Genomic DNA, 16,010 nt, shown 5'->3' with positions numbered 1-16,010 from the left:
GCTGATGACAGCAATTGTTTCAGCAGATGACCTTATAAACTCTCGACCATTGACCTACCAATCTTCGAATTCCTCAGACGACATTCCACTAACACCAAATCATTTCTGCACGGTCAAATGGGAGGCGAATTCGCAACATCTACAGTAGATGAAACACAGTTCAGCATGCGGAAGCGTTGGCGGCGTGTACAAGAGTTAGTTCGGCATTTCTGGCACAAGTGGTTACGGGAATGGTTGCCTAGTCTGAATGCTAGACGCAAATGGTTTCATCCTGAGAGAGACATCAATATTGGCGAAGTCGTTCTTATCATTACTCCGGAAATGATGAGGGGGGAACTGGCCACTAGAACGGATGCTCAAGGTTTATCCAGGACAAGACGGTCGTGTGAGAGTCGTGAAAATACAGGTTGGAAGCAGCACCATGACGAGACCGGTAACAAAGATATGCCCGTTAGAACTGGACAATTAATGATTAGAATATCGAAAGAACATACAATTAATTTAAGTATAAAATTTATTATTTAAATTTTTTTTTACGATATTTATCAAAATGTACTTATTTTGATGGAGGGGAAAATGGAATTAGATTTTAATGTTTTATTTGTACCGACGGATTGGTTCCGTGACGAAACGTCGATTTGTGACGTAATGTTATAGACGTGACGTCGTTACTAACGACATGACGTCGTTACTAAGTGATAAACTAGATCGACACAAGGATTGTATATATATTGTGGATCGTTAATAAATTTTAATACCAAAGCGGGTATTTTGGCGTTTATATTGTTTCCACTATCGGGAAAATAGTATATTACGGAATTCCTATTATCGGGATACTTCTCAGTAAACAGCAAAATACGGAAATTCCCATTATCGGGGAAACTTCTTAACAGTTCGTGCTTACTAATTATCGCTCACCTGAGACCCAACAAAAGATTGGGCAAAATATCTCTGGTGTTCATTGCTGACTTGTTTATATGTTTTTTACCAGACATTACCAAGCTTTAAACTAATCCGATATATGATAAGAACAAACCTCGGACTTAGTTTCATAGAAAATATGTGGCTTCTAGAGGTATTGCAAGGTAAATGTTGACGACGCATGATGAATGATCGACAGAGCGTGCTCACAAAGGTTGTCCGTGACTGTTTTTCACAAATGAGCAACACCAGTATATCATATTGTCTGTGTTAACAATGATGTGAGAAAACTACTAGACTATTAGACTTTTAAACGCAGACTTTTATCCGAATTTCGTGATAACTCATGATTAATTAACATGTCAACGAAATGAAACGTCATTTTATGATTAGGTTAGTGGAAGCATTTTATATTTTCGACTCAGATTAATGTGCGTTCAAAACAAGTTTACCTAGTTAAAGCTTAACAAACATGTAACCAACCAAAACGCAAGATTAAAGACTCATTTGGGAGCAAACTTGATCAAATGTTTGTCTTGACAATATATACTCTGGTCATATGCGTGAAATCTGTTTTAATATGTCAATTAGTGTATATATTAGAATAGTACACAGCTGTAGTTTAACATTACAATACCAGTAATATGTTTATTTCGTTAATAGTTACATAATATATAAATATTTTTTTGTTGCTTGATGAAGGTGACTTTAGTTTTCCAAGGACATCACGGACGTTTTAACTACGTTCAAGCTAAGAGTCTATTTAAAGCTACTCGACAGCTGTTTTTAAACAAATGGTGTTACCCCAATCAGGTTTATATAGGGATTTACACATCGTTTTACCACAGCCAGGTTTTTATAGTAAGTCATATCGTGTGACCACAGTCAGGTATATGTAGTAATCACAGGGTGAAACCTCATTCCTGTATTTATAGTGAGTAAATTGTTTTACAACAATCAGGTTTATATTATGAGTCACACGTTGCAACCAGGTATATCAAGTTAGTCACACGTTGTTACCACAACCAGGGATATAAAGTTAGTCACACGTTGTTACCACGACCAGGTATATAAAGTTAGTCAAACGTTGTTACCACAACCAGGTATATTAGGTAAGTCACATTTTGGTACAACAGTGAGGTATATATAGTGAGTCACACAAATTCAAAGTGAGTTTGGAATCTAGACTTGTACTGACGAACATTCGAAATAACACAAAAGGTAAAATCATGGCATTTAAGTCTTTTAATCTGTGTATGAAGCTCTTGATGCACTTACTTGCAGTTATGGCTTAATATCCGATATCTACGACATAAGGACACACCCCTGTGAAGTATTCGATTTGCCCGTCACGTTTTGGCATTTGTGTGTCATTTATGTCTGCAAAGTTACAAAGTATTACATTGACAAACGTTTCAGAAGCGTGTTTTGTTTGTTATTGAATCTGGGTCAGTTTGAAGTATGACTTGACCTCACACCGGGTTAAAATTTGATGTAAAGATCTTCATTCTTTTAAATGCAATGTTGTAATCGTATAAGATTATGATTCAGATAAAATAAAACACGATTATGATAATTTCTTTCTTCCTTTATATATTCCGGTCCTTCACAACAGTTTTATTTGTGGTGACAAAATACACCATGACATTATAGAAACACTAAATACAGCTGTGTTGTTTCTATCGCAAAGGCTCACCATTTTGAGAATTCGTGTTTATTGTTCAACAAAAATATATAACTTATATTTAGTTATGAATGATTAATTACCAAAAAGAATGTGCAATATTTTAAAATTTTCAATTCTACAGTTTTAAAAATTGTGAGTTGTGCAATACTATTCAAAAGCTTTTATAACAATCACAATCGTATTGCCTACATTTTGCTATATGTATTTATTAGCAAAAACAATAGTTTGCTCTTTAAATAGCATATCAGTACATAGGCCGAATTCCTTTTGAAATATAATGTATTATATTATCGATGAAAACAAACTCAGATATTGGTGACAATAAGGTCACACTTTGACAAACAGTGATATGTTGTTTGCAGGTATGATTCCAAGTAACAGCGAACATGAAGAACAAGATTTAATGTTTATGTTGGGTTATTTTAACACTGTTGCTGATGTGAAGTTTTCATTATAATGTGATGATACATATCGCCAATTACAAAAAATAACCCATAAACGTATAATGCAATATACACACGAAAATGTAATAGTTTGACATTAAAATGAATATACAATATGAACATTATCTTGCTCACACAGCGGATAGAACATTAGTGAAAAAATGTGCATCCGCATTTAAATGAGTATACTTATAATTTTCTGTTAGCTGATGTTTTGTACCTTTCTCTAAACAAACACAATGACAATAAATATAATATGTCGGTTTAAACAATATCCACAAGCATGATTCAGTTCAATACTGACATTTTGTGTTTTTGTGTTTGCTTTGTGTTTAAGGACTATTCAAGTAATATGCGTACTACACATTCAAACTTTACCATCATACAATTGTTACTTACACGAATAATAGCAGATACTTTATGCACTTGGAAAAAACTACTTCTAACATATACAATTTTTTATCGAAGCTTTGTTTTGTTCTAATACTGCTATGACATTACCGAATGGCCCGTTACAGACTGCATATGTTACATATCATTTTAAAATATATATTATTTAACTCTCGATTGTGTAGTTCTGGCACGTTGTTGTGTCACTAAGAGGGCCTTAACCCAAATTACTAAATATCCAAGCATCGACAGGGCCCGATTTCTCAAAAATTAATAAGCACGGTATAACAATAACTAGCTCAAGTCACTTATTTCATGATTTATTTTACTTTGTTTTAAGTACATAGCGTCGTCTAAATTATGGGTTATGTTCTACAGTTTAAACTTCGATTCAGTTGAAGAGCGTAATAGGTTAAACCATAAAATCGTGCACACTTAATTGCAATACAAAACTAGAAATGATGCGGCAGAGGCCGACGCGTATCCCCACGCCGCATGTTTGACCCAGGGGGCACCCCAGGGTTGGTAATGGGGCCATTTATAGTTGAGATTGACCGTATTGTCATTAGAGATGATCAGTATCAATTGGAAGTGAATCGGTATAGAAATGAAGAAGTCAATGTAAAATAACATATAACAAGAGATGTGTTTGTCAGAAACACAATGCCCTCTCTTGCGCCGCTTTGATTTATTTAAAAAAAATCGGTCTAAAATTCATATGGCAGGTTCATTACTTACCTCCCTTTAAAGCTAATTACTTCCCTTGGATTAGTTTTTTACCTTTTAGTTTGTCAGAAACACAATGCCCCCTCCTACGCCACATTGATTTATTTAATTTTCAAATATCATAAGATGTCAAATATCAAGTTGCTATCTTCAATATTGCAAATGTTATGGCCAATGCACCGTACTGGTTGCATAAAAATGAGTGAAAATCTCTGACCCGTCTCCACCCCAATCCCCATAACTTTTGGCCCAAGGGTCAGATCAAAATTCCAAATAGTGCAGGGTCGCACATATGCTCATAGCTACCATGTGTGTACGTTTCAAGGTTCTAGTGCTTATAGTGTATGCGGAGATAGTGGCCAGGACGGACAGACAGATAGACAGCGGAGAACACCACATTATCCCCACGCTTTTCAAAAAGAGTGGGGATAATAAATGCGATTTAGCTAATCCTGTTCAAACTAGCTGACCAAATCTCAATGAATCGAAACTAGAACGACATTGTGTTTATTAACCGATGCATAAGGAAATAAGAAATTCATTTTTACAAATTCATTATCTGCAAAAAACATGTATGTCATTTAAACAAAAACTGTATTTTACAACACTGTACTAAGGTTTGGAATATATATGTGCTTTTTCAATTAATAATATGAATACACATATGTGTGTTCTTTGTCTAAATAGACATAGTGAATTACAATTCAGCCCCTACTTGAATAAATCATAGTTACTATGTTGATACATAGTTATCGTTAGTGGCATTAACAACGCTTTGAAGGCTGAAATGATCTTAAGATCGTGTTTTTACTTGTAGCTAATATTTTGGACAATAATACAATACTTTAGAAATGAAGGCGCATTATAAAAGTAAATATGAAAATCTGTATCAAAAGCAACGGTGATTATAGCTTAGTTTTATGTCGCAATTCTCATGTTTGTCACACCTGTGTACCTCCTGCCGATATTTGGTGATTTATGAATGTTTTTTTATTGTACAGGGCTGTAATTTAAGAACAGCCTCAGGAGAAGAAAATGGCATATCCTTACAGAATTAAACTAAACTCTGTATTTGTGTATAGTTCCAGTTAAGCACTATTTGTACAATAAATTTTAAATAGAACGGGGGGGGGGGATCGGCCGAAAGAAAACAAAAACACACCCCTGGTTGTTTGAAACATATTGTTCATTCCTTTATTGTTTATGTTCATGTTTATGTGAAATTGTGTTTAGTGTGTCAGTCAGGGCTAATAAATCGTATAAATAATATTTGAAATAATTTGTGCATTCTATTATTGTTTATATTATCATTTATGACTCGATATGTACAGTTTATTATTGAAATATCGTTCGTATTACTATGTATTGTAATTTCAATATGGTTGAGGCTATAGCTCGGAATTCTACATGTCCATGTACAATGTAACATAGGCGATGGTGTTACACAACCTGTCCATCAAAAAACGACATGTATTTAATAAAATTAGTATTTTCTCGGTGAGAGATACATTGGTTTAATATAGCCTTAATAATCAAGAGCACTGATTGCGGATGTAGTATATACTAAATTGAATGCATTATACGAACGTCATTGTTCCCTGAAATACTCAAAGCACACACAAATATTAAAAAACATTTAGAACAAAGATGTAGATTGTAATTCAGATTAAAAGGACTAAATATATACATGCATTTGATTGCATTTCAATTACTCAAATATATTACATTTACCATAGCAGCACAGAGTCACAAAATAATGCTAAATTATTGTACAGATTATTGTTGACAATACTTTGGAACCTAGATTAATTTCTGCCAAGTTCTCAATAAATAATGAATATATGTTCCTCACGACAAAATGGCTTCAGATTGGAATATTACAGTAAACAACAACAACAACAACATTTATTCAGCACTAAAGCTTATAAAAGCTCATAGCCTACATAATATATGCATTATACAATTTATAAGTAATGGTAGAAGATAGAAATTGGACGATAGTGTTATGAAATGGTTCACATGGTTTGTTATGAAGGGAAAACATAATGGCATCTGATATTGCAACTGTACATCTTATACTAGTACATTAGAGGAATTTTTACAATTATTTGTAGAAATCAAACATTTATGAATACGAATGTTATAAATGGATGTGTCTGAAATAGCAATGTTAAGAATTTTATCTACGTGAAATATTTTAAATAAATTACTTTAAAAATTTACGTAAATTACGTAATATACAGTTTCCTCATATTATAATACAATTCTTATTTGTGTATTTTATGAGATGTATACAACAACAACAACAACAACAACAACAACAACATTAAATCATCAATAAACCTAATACGAGTTCATAGCCCTCACATATGAAACTGAGCATTAATTTAATATATGCAAGAATACAATAACAACAAAATTTGTTCATCAATAAAGCCTATACACGTTCTTAGCCCTTACATTTGAAAATGAGCATTAAATTTTATATATGCAAGTTATGACAAAAGCACACAAGGTACACATTCCTAGCATGCAAATGTATCAATTTTACCATTAACATCAAAATAGCTAATTGATTGGCGTCGCACTGGAGTGCGGCGATTAGTATGTGATGTATTTTTTTTCGCTTATGGGAGGAGAAGTTATTTTACGGATCAATTTATATAATTTTGTTTTAAGAATTTCTTGCATAGTGGTGATTTTTTGTGTAATTTAGTGTAAATAAGTACTACATTTGTGCTTTTACATTTATTACAACATGTATTGCCAATATTGCAAAGCTAATTGTTTTTATTAATAACTGATCCACAACTGATCATAGGGGAAAGATCACAGGGACTGGGCAAATACGCGAAACTTTCTGGTTTTGTATAAAAACAAATGATGTTTTGTATAAAAACAAAACATAATCAAAATATATTTATTTTGTGTTTTTTCTAATTTGCTTACTTAGTGGAGAATCAATGTAGTACGATAGTTGACGACCTAACGCGCAAGCAAGTTTATTGGAAGGCGTAGTAGTACGAAAACGTACAATGTATAAGTTTATTAATAGACATTAAATAACGATCGCTAAACACAACTTCACAAAATAGCAGTACATAAGTGAATGTCAGCCGGAATAGCTCAGTTGGGAGAGTGTTAGACTGAAGATGTTTACGCAACAGTCATCTAAAGGCCCCCGGTTCAATCCCGGGTTGCGGCACGAACGGAACAGTTCGGCGACTGACAATTTTTTCAGTCAGGTTAATAAATATAATAAGGCTTTATTTTATGTAGACATTTAAAAATCCATTTTACTACAATTGGACATCTTTATTAAAATAAATGGATGCAACGTGGTGACAACGTAAATTAAAATTTCTTACATCACTGAAATATCTTATAAAAAATACACGTGTTTTTATATTAACAAATAAATGCAAACAACACATTTATTATCCATGAATAATTATGGTTGTCTATCATAAGCCCTAAGTACTATCCCTACCACATATAGAGCGCGAAGCGCGACACGTATTATTGATTGTAACAATGAGTTGCGATTAAAGAAGCAGCCGCTTATCAAGGAGGAGCTGTGTCCCAGCAATCCGTTTCCCTAGAGTCAAGCACTCCTCGGAGTTTTTTTTAAGAACCACATATAGAGCGCGAAGCGCGACACGTATTACTATCCAGGTGGTATGGGCCCTTTAACATTATCCGACCATTACGTCCATAGTTATCTTCCTTAGAATTGAGAAATTTTGAAATCCTTGTTCGAAGTCCAAAATTTTCATCCGATTGTTCCCAAACTTGCACAGGTTTATTTATCAATGAAGACCCAACCCAAACTCTATATGAGCAATATCGGACCATAAGTCCAGAATTATGTCTCTTTGAATTTAAAAATAAAAGTAAAAAACAGCTTGTTTAGGTGATTATGTCAACATTTTTCATCAGATTCTTTCCAAACTTACAGTGTCTTCATATCAATGAGCATTTTAACCTCATTTAAAATGAGAAACATCGGGACAATAAGTCCAGATTTTTTTTCTATTAAATTTGACAAAATAAACAATGTCCACTTGTTTAAAAGATTTCACAACTTTCGCCTGAATCTTTCCAAACTTGTTAAGTGTTTTAATATCAGTATTACTCGAACCCTATTGAAAATGATGAATATCGGATCAATAAATCTATTATGATCTTTGACTGAATTTCAAAGTATTGTGAAATGCAGCTTCTTTATGCAATTTACAGTTTCCATTCATTTTTTTTTCAAACTTTTACAGTGTTTTCATATCAATGAGTACTCAACCCCTATCGTAAATGAGCAACGTAAGAATAAGTTCAGAATCATCTCCCCTTGAAGTTGAGAAAATTATGAAATTACGCTTACAAGATGAAGCAGATTTTTTAAAACCTACACAATTCTGTTCCATTAATGAAAACTGCCAGTAAACAAAGAAAACCAATGTAAATAAAATGAACTATGAAATATTTGGGGGTTACAACACAAAATCATAGATAATGGTTATTTGGGTGTTATAACACAACATCATTAATAATGGTTATTTGGGGGTTATAACACAAAATCATAGATAATGGTTATACCAGTATCTTTTTCTATTTTGTTTAAAATAATCGGCCAATATATTAATATTTACAGTAGAAAAAAATCGTTCCATGTAACTTCATTGAGTGCCTTTTACACTGAAATTCCCGACGCCCTTTGATGCCTTGCATCAATACTTATCTTGTAAACAATTGTCATGAGGCAAAATTGGTCCAACACGTAAGTAGATTACCCATTTGAAATGTGCAACACATTTGGTTCATTACCAAATCTTTACCGCGATATGTGTGGTCAGATTTATATACCATTAACTTCTTCGAATTTATAACGACAGACTGGTTTCAAGTCTTAATAGTGTTACAGATAATTATGTCCTTTACACAATCTGATTATAGACGATTCATCAGTAAATTAACAATCAATAAAATACCAATGAAAGCTACAGTCATTTACTCGGATACTGGTAAAAGGCAATTACTGTCTGCATATCCATAATTGTGCCCACGAATATGTCTGTTTGAAGAGCCTTTTGCAAAGAAATACCAACTTATGAAATTAACAATTCTCGATTATTGGCATCATAGTTAAGAATTCATAAGCACTGAAAACATTATGAATGAACGCATCTGTTCTAGATTGTGGAAATTATGAAAAAATGAATTATTGTTATGCTCGATGTTAATTTTAAAATACAGACATTACATCAACATCTTGGTCATTATCTCATTCAGATCAAAACCACAAACACAACTTCCTTCCCATTTCATCCTCTCACGGACCACTCCAGATATGTTAGTTATACGTCTCTTTATCTCCTGCAAAATACGATCTGACTCGTTACGCTTACGATTCTCATCTCTGCCTTGCTTACTATTCACAACGGTGTTCACCCAATACAGCTGCAGCAGTTCAAGCTCCAATCTCTTCTTGTTGTACCATAACAGGGGCTCTGGATGCGAGATTATTGCCTTCCGTATCCTCGGCAATCTAAATAATATTTTCTGACCTTCGCTTATCATGTCCGTAATCGATTTTACCCAAGTACTTTTTTGTTCTTCATCGAGTCCGCACGCTGCCATTAGATTCCTTTCTGGTATCATATAATATGGCAGATGGATATTTAATATTGCCGTTCTTAGTTGTCCAAGTCCTTCCCGAAGCCAATAAAACAAGCTACTTTCATTGAACAGTGCTTGTGGATTGTTCTCTGCAAGCCACAAAACAATGTTTTTCACTGTGTATGATGTAATTTCTTTCTTTACTGGCTTCAAGACATCCTTTACTACCATTTTTAATATAACATAAACGTAAACCTGTATGTTATTTAGATTGCTCACAAGCTCATTCTCCCCCGTATTAAAACAGATCCGCCATTCAACATGTTGATATTCGCTACCCTTAAAGCCAACAGGTGAGACAAATGCTCCCATTTTTACGACCTTGTAAACAATATCCGGTGGTGGAAAATGGCGACTACGTTTTGCCCATCTCAATAGTATGCCAGGACAGTGACAGTATAAAGAAGGGACCATGTCTTTATGCAATGGCCCAATTGAACTCGGCAATGATGGCCCTGCGCGTTCATGGCAAACCACATTTGGATCTGTCCTGTTATCAAAATAATTAATAAAAAAAAGTGCTGCTTAGGAGAACACCGCCATTGCCATCATCACAAAGAGCATTGAGCACGCATTCTGGAATTATTGAACCACGTCTCTCAAGTAAATTAAGCCTACAGTGTCCGTGGTAGCAGACCCCGGTGTTTAATGTTAACACTATAGTCTCCATTGGTAATGTGTCAAAATTAACACCATCTTCTAAACACATGCTGCCTAGTTGTACAAGCATTAGATCTAAGTCACTTTCCAAAAAGCTTGTCAGTCCCCTGCCTTGCTACCCGCTGTTATGTGAATCATTTTTTTGTTAACGATAGCAGTCGTCAGCCTATCATACTCTTTGTAGGCGTCTCTCCGTGCCTGTCTGATCTCCCATCCATACCCAAGGCAGTTCATAATAGCGCATATCTCTAAGGAGGCATTTTCGCACTGAACCTAAAATGCGAAAAAGATCAAAATTGCAGGATAATTTAATATTATTCAAAACTATAATGAAACATCATAGCAATGGTTGTCCACGCGCCCTTTATACAAACGCATACCAGTTATAATTCTTTAATGTCAATATGAACATTTTACAGCTGAGAGACATTTTTCATACCGTTTATTTGTTTCAATAAATTAACAAATACAGAGTTCGTATCTTTTATGGAATGGTAATAATTAATGATTTAAAGGATAATCAGTATCGCAACACAAAAGGAAAAGCTTGATTAATGTATGCATTTAGGCCTGCGGAACTGTTCATCAGTGAAGTTTATATTTTCACATGATGAATTTTGGTCAATATTATTTGCTAAGCAATAATGAGAAAATGTGTTTGAAACCATTACTTTTTTTAAAGTTTAGTACGACAACAACAATTTTACATTAAAATAAAGTACACATACAACGGCACTTACTAGAGAGAGTCCACAAATGAATAAAATAGTGTCAACCCATACACCCGTCCTCATTAAAGAGTCATCACACATAGATCAGTACTTACTTGAAAGTGACTAAATATGCACCAGCAATTACTGGAGAGTTACTAAACATGCAACCGTATTCACTGGAGATTGACAACATATACACCAGTACTGACTGCGGAGTGACTCAACATCACCAGTAGTTACTAGAGAGGGACTACATATACACCAGTGCGCACTGGAGAGTTACTATACATACACCAGTTCTTACTGGAAAGTGACAACATATATACAAGTACTTACTAGAGAGAGAATACAAATACACAAGTACTTATTGGAGAATGAATATACATACACCAATACTTAATGGAGAGTGACTAAACATACACCAGTACTTACTGGAGAGTGACCACATATACACAAGTACTCATTGGAGAGAGACTACAAATACACCTGTACTTATTGGAGAATGGCTATACATACATAGTGCTTACTGGAGAATGACTATACATACACAGTACTTATTGGAGAATGACTATACATACATAGTACTTATTGGAGAATGACTATACATACATAGTACTTATTGGAGAATGACTATACATACATAGTAGTTACTGGAGAATGACTATACATACATAGTACTTATTGGAGAATGACTATACATACATAGTCCTTACTGGAGAATGACTATACATACATAGTACTTACTGGAGAATTACTATACATACATAGTACTTACGGAACAGAACAGTGAATACATATACAACATTACTTTCTGTATGGTGACAAAAAGTACACCATTACTTACTGGAGAGTGACTACACACACACTGGTACCTACTAGAGAGTGACTTAACATTCACCAGTTCGTATTGAAGGGTGCTTAAAAATACACCAGTACTTACTGGAGAGTGACTACATAAACACCAGTACATAATTATACACCAATTATCACTGTAGAGGGACTGCACATACACCGGTACCTACTGGAGAGTGACTTAACATATACCAGTACTTATTGAAGATTTTTGTAATACACCAATACGCCGGTACTTCATGGAGAGTGTCTACATACACATCAGTTCTAAATGGATAGTGACTATTACAACAACAGTACTTACGGGATAGTTACGACTGTAAAGGCCCCTATGAGGTCGAGTATGCACATCATCACAAGTTTGGAACCATAATCAATCTTCCGCCATCTCTGCAATGATCTGCGTAAAATATAAATATAGTTTAGCTATTTCTTTAGCAAGTACAATACAGGGTTATTCAACATCAGACATAATTGTTATCTACTTCTCATTCACCAAATAGTCATAAAATGTATCATTAGGCGGAAGATAATGTTAAATTGCTTAAATATACACATATAGTTATTTTTCAATTGCATTTTATGGAAATATGCTTTTGCATAAACTTTCGAGAACATGTTTCCTCCTGTGAACTGTTTAATGATGCATAAGTCATTGCAAGATCTGCGAATAATTTGACAAGCATACTCCTTGTTAAACAAACTTTAAGGATATTACACTGCGCGCCAATAACAAACTTCATGTACGAACATCATATTGATTTTACTGATCGATTAGTTTACTTGAACAGTGAACGTGTTTTGTTCTTGTATTGTATTTTTCGATACGAAATAATGTTACTACGATGCTGTTTATTAAGTGAGACACGGATAGATCATAGACTAAGATCGTGGTGCAAAATGCTCATTTGAAGTGTTGACAAATTGACACATAGTTTGTTTACGGAACAAGTATGCAAATAATTCGTCCATATTTTATGGTGTTTTTTATTATAAAGTATGGCTATGTTTCTTAACATATTATTGAGCGTGATGGTGTAAACTTCTATACAATCTGATTGTGCGGATAATAATCTGACATACGTTATGTGTGTATGGTAACTGTAGATTATAGTTACAGGAACACAATATCCTCGCAGTCGATAAGCTGTATATATACAATTCGTAATTAGCCTTGTGCGGTAAAAACAAAAATTTGCTTGCATAGAAATGCATAAAGATTTGAAAGTATTAGTATCAAAATAGGCATGATTTTTAAATGGCAAAGTTGTATGATAACATATATGAAAATTACAAATTAACATATTATAGCAAATTCAATAAGTATACTGTATTGATATAATAGAGATGAAATTCTAGTATGAAATGTGTCCAATTTATCAAATTATAGTATTGAAATGCGTCCAGTTTATCAAAATTCTTGTATTGAAAAAGGTCCACTTTCTCAATGGTATCGTTTACAAATAGGTCTGCTTTTTCAAAAATCTTGTATCAAAATGGGTCATTTTTATCAGAGTTCCGGTATAAAAATGGGTCACATTTCGGAAGTCTCGGTGGGACACCCCTACCCTAAATTTTATTACAGAACACATAAAATCGTGAAGAAAGCAGTTTATTTGACAGTGAAGTGTACCATCATGCCCGGGCTAAACGCCAATATTTATATAAATGAATAAACACTTTGCAGTGTAAAACGTTGCAGTTGTCCGATAACATGAAAAACATTCAAGTGCGAGCTATGCTAAAAATAGTGCGCTATTTTCAATTCTGAAGAAAAGGTGTCTCTTTATTCCGACACATCTGAAAACTGCATGAGCAAAATACATGCATTTCGCGTACGATTAAGGATGTTGACCAGACCCAGCTACGTGTTTTCTCGTTATACGATCAAAGTCTTTTATCGAAAAAAATTAATGACTTTCTACATTTTGAAATGCATAGTGCAATCTTTTTCTTAAGAAACTTGGAATTCCAGATCAGCGAATATTGATAAAGCCATTAAAATGTAGATGAACTTAAGTGTACATGTTGTGAAACTATTCTAGGGACTGGAATGGTGTTTGGATTGTATAAAATAGTGAGTTTTGACCGTAAATGCCCAACAATCTAAATTAAATATAATGATAATAACAAGGGTTTCAACTCAACAATTTCTATTTTCGGGCAGCCATCTATCAGAGGACAGTTGAATAGCCATACTATAAGAAAAATCAACAACTTTGGCATGTAGACATAGCTAACACATAACTCTATAAATTAACAATAACAACTGTCATCACAAGGCATTGAACATTCTAAATTTAGGAACTTAAACACTCCAAAAATGTCATTTTGTTTACTCGAACAAGAGGAAGTCGCAACACTACGAACACCAACATGCAAGCAGTAAACAATAAAATCTGGGTGTTCTTCATTTTTTAATTTAGAGGCATTCCAACTTAAAACAGATATGACGTGGGAACTAAGACTTAAAAGACAACACACCTTCGCAAACATCTAAACGGCATTCAGTCTGCAATCAGGAATGTGTTCTAAACAATAAAGCCAGTCATATTTACTATTCAAACAAAAGTTTCAACTACATTCAAACAAGTTATTGAAGAAAGTCATGAGGGGAATCCCTTCGAAGTCAGAGATGGTATAAGAAATTCATATTACAAAGTAAGACATTGCACATATTGTTATGTTAATTACCTTATTTAATTCATCTGGTTTTCGTGAGAAAAGAATGATAATTATACACAACATGTACAAATACTTAAAGTACATACTCACATCTTCAGGTTTCTTTTAAAGTGAAAGAATTCACTTTCGATTTCAAAATATAATATATGTTTTTAATAGAGAAATAATTTAACTTATACAAAACATTTGCGTTTTACATAGAATTCTTACGCATATAATATAGATCCTTACAACAAAGAACATAATTTGAGAAAACAATTGACCAGCCGGATACCCATCCTTTACGCGGAAGAAGGGAAACAGTGAGGCGATTGTTATTTGACGAGTATTGAAGTGTAGTCGGAAGGCGTTACTTACTATACAAGAAAAGGAACATAAATATCACGAAACCATGAGTATCAACAATAGCAGCACCAACAACTTCTAATAATAATAATACAAAACGATTAACAACAACATAAAACAATAAGAAAAAACATGTTATAATAATAATAATAATAATAATAATAATAATAATAATAATAATAATAATAATAATAAGAAATAATAATAATAATAATAATAATAATAATAAAATAATAATAATAATAATAATAATAATAATAATAATATGAAATAATAATAATAAATAATAATAATAATAATAATAATAATAATAATAATAATATAATAATAATAATAATAATAATTAATAATAATTATAATAATCATAATAATAATAATAATATTATTATTATTATATATTATTATTATTATTATATTATAATAAATAATAATAATAATAATAATAATAATAATAATAATAATAATAATAATAATAATAATAATAATAATAATAATAATAATAATAATAAGTATTATTATTATGATTATTATAACATATTTTTTATAATTATTATAATCAATATTATTATTATAAGACAGAAGAAGAAGAAGAAATTGAACCTAATTGTATTTGTACCAGGTGACAGTCCCATGTGAAATATTGTTGAAATACTTCTTCTTGTCATGTTTACTTTCAAAGTTGGGTTCAAAATTGTAAAACACTCAACGAAGATACAAAATATGCAATCATACGGATTCATAATTATCACAATCAGTATAATTCTGAACAAGAGCGTCTTTGATTGGCTTTTTACACCATGAAATGATGCTATCAATTTTGAAATACGTACAAACTCTACCAATATATCGGATATATGAGCTAGTGGTATTCTACTGGCGTCACAAGTCATGGGTCACATGTTCGAGCTCCTTTTA

General features: G+C 32.9%; 1 long non-coding RNA gene across 1 annotated transcript; it reads right to left on the bottom strand.

The window, feature by feature from the left end:
* Positions 1-5,443: 5,443 nt before the first annotated feature.
* Positions 5,444-15,025, bottom strand: LOC127869357 (uncharacterized). The gene is made up of 3 exons (XR_008044525.1): positions 14,841-15,025; positions 12,370-12,465; positions 5,444-10,773 (listed from the first exon to the last, which is right to left on the bottom strand). It is a non-coding gene; the product is annotated as an uncharacterized LOC127869357 (long non-coding RNA).
* Between the last annotated feature and the right edge of the window lie 985 nt (positions 15,026-16,010).

Source organism: Dreissena polymorpha, chromosome 2 (genome assembly GCF_020536995.1).
Source record: "Dreissena polymorpha isolate Duluth1 chromosome 2, UMN_Dpol_1.0, whole genome shotgun sequence".
Classification (NCBI taxonomy): domain Eukaryota; kingdom Metazoa; phylum Mollusca; class Bivalvia; order Myida; family Dreissenidae; genus Dreissena; species Dreissena polymorpha.
The sequence above is the reverse complement of the archived record's forward strand: the minus strand, read 5'-3'. Positions and strand labels throughout refer to the sequence as shown.